The sequence below is a fragment of the Stegastes partitus genome, unplaced genomic scaffold (genome assembly GCF_000690725.1).
Source record: "Stegastes partitus isolate 25-593 unplaced genomic scaffold, Stegastes_partitus-1.0.2 Scaffold856, whole genome shotgun sequence".
NCBI lineage: Eukaryota > Metazoa > Chordata > Actinopteri > Pomacentridae > Stegastes > Stegastes partitus.
In genome coordinates this window covers 98,756-101,498 of record NW_007578587.1, presented here as the reverse complement: position 1 = coordinate 101,498, position 2,743 = coordinate 98,756, and positions in this window count along the sequence as shown.

Genomic DNA, 2,743 nt, shown 5'->3' with positions numbered 1-2,743 from the left:
TTTTTGGTTTTGTTTTGCTGTTGATACCTCAGTTAATTATGTAAACTAATCTGCCTCCAAAAAAGGTCTGACCTCGTGAGTCTTGCTGTCTTTTGTCATTTGTGACAAAATTTGGGCTATTATTTAATCAATACATTCATTTTTTTTTCAGTAAAACAGCATTTGGGCACTAGACAAAAACACTACAGATTATGTATACAGTCTGGAAAGTCAGCACAAAAGATTGCAGACTGTGGCAAGAAAAGACAATCTTGTTATGTGACTTGGGTTAAGGCCGCTGCAAGAAAAAATGAATCACTTTTGCAATAAGATTTAACACACTGAAAACAACAAGCACTTCCTTTGGGATTTTCAGTCTCTTGGGATCAAGAAGAGATTTCAATTATCCATTAGCTATACTCACTTTATGCTGCAGATACTCATGGGAGGACTGGAGCTTATCCCAGTTAACAATGGGCAAGAGGTGGGGTACATCCTGGACAATTGCCAGACCATCACAGACAACCATGCACACTCACAACTATGATATATTTAGAATCATCGATGAACATGTCTTAAGGCATGCTGCAGCAGCCAGAGAGCTGTGAATATATAGATGCTTAGGATGCATTTGAATGTGAGTTTGTCTGTAAATACAGGTTAGACAATATGTCTACTTTCATAACTTTCAGTAAAAGTCACAAGTGAATCTAAGCAGTTCCATTAGTGTGTGGCCACTCCACTCTCTCTTGGTTTTCATTAGTGCAATTAGAAGTTCTCAGTGAAATGATCAGCATCATCTATTAATTAGAGTGATAACAACTCTTGTCCTCATTAGTGACGCCATATAACCTGTTGTCCTGTATGTGATTACCCATCCATCCATTATCTATACACCGCTTAATCCTCACTGGGGTCGCGGGGGGCTGGAGTCTATCCCAGCTGACAAAGGCAGGGGACACCCTGGACAGGTCACCAGTCTATCACAGGGTCACACTTAGAGACAACCAAGCACACTGTATGTGAATATGTTGAAGTGAAATTATGGTGTATTGCTGTACATATCAAAAGCAGTCAAAATGTCTCTTTTGAATGTGTGTGTGTGTGTGTGTGTGTGTGTGTGTGTGTGTGTGTTGGACTTAATGAAATAGATGCTGACCCAGACTCCAGGAAAGGCTTCCACAGGGAGGAAATTGATCGTAATGGGAAGAGAAGAACATTTACTGGGGGAAAAATATTCTTGATTATGGGTATGACGCAGCCGGCACAGTCACTACTTTATAAATCAGTCTGACAAAGAGAGACAGAGAGCTCATGGTGTACTTTATGGATAGAACTCATTCTTTCTGTTGTTCGTCAATAAAATGTAAGATTAGCAAGATTGGGAAGTTAAGTGGACTTTTTCTTTCTTTCCTTGACCTTAACCAACTTCTGCCAAAAGCTGTATTTTTTGGCATCAAAAAACTATTTTAAAATATTTAAGTGAACATTTTAGTGTCTTCACTATCAGCATATTTGCAACTTTCCAAGTATGTTAATCAAGAGCATTTTTAGTATTATGCTCATAGAAAGCAAAATCTGGTCACTAATATGTTTCCTTCAAAACATACTTGCTGTTGTAGTTTAGTTGTAGAAAAATATAGGAGATACAGTTTCCTGTGTCTGTTTGTTTTTGGTGGTAATACAAATTGTGAGACACAGTCCTGAAATAGTATTTGTTCTTTATAATAAAACCACACAATAAAATATATTTGCCATAGATTTTTTCTTAAAATGTGAGCAATTTTTGATTAAATATTTAAATTGTCTGCACTCGTATTTGACAACTTTTGAACCTTCGTCGTTCTACAAAGCACGATGCAATGTTTTTCAGCCATCAATGGTATGGGTATTTTCAATGCATGTGGAGGCTTCGGGGCTCAAACCTTCAACCCAGTGATTAGTGGACAACATGCTCTGCCCGCGAGCCACAACCACACAGCCACAGCTGCCCTGCAATACTTACACATGTCTCAATTACACAGATGTGCTTTTTGTGTGTTACATGTTTCTAAATTTAAAGGGAAACTATGTTTTTGAAGTGTGAGTCAATTAAAATTACACTTGTAGTGTAGGAAAATTTAATTTTTGTGTACGAATTTCAACTATTTCATGTGAGTTTTAACAGTAAAACACTTTGGAAATACATATTACACTAACTTCGTTTTCCCTTGATAATGCCTGACATTATCAGGCCTTATCTGAACTGGTTTAGACTGAGTACAAAACTGACAAGACATGGTTTGCGTGGTCATTTCTGATAGACAAAGTGAATAACTTAGGAATTTCACCTTTCTTGCCTTTCCTGGCATCATAAGAAATATGAGAGTCATTTCATCTCAAAGTTTTTTAACATTTTCTGCTTTGTCATCTCTCAATTGCCTAAAAATGTTTTAGTATTAAATATGAATATTTATAAAGTTAGACACAATCTTTAGAGACAAAGATGAGAGCCTGGAATTATCACTGATGATTTCACATCATTCTATTGATTCAGAATTTGAAATATTGGACAAGTAGATCAAATAATGTCTGATAACTTTCATAACTGATCAAGTAGGTTTGACAAGTTGTGCATCCTTGTACCAAGTAGAACAGTTCTGCAGTTCCAGAATTTAAAAGCAGTTCTCGAAATATAACCAAGAAAAACATTTTTATGTTGACATAGCTTTCATTTTCTGGTCCAACTTCAGAAGCTGAAGAAACAGCACGAAGTCTTACCTTA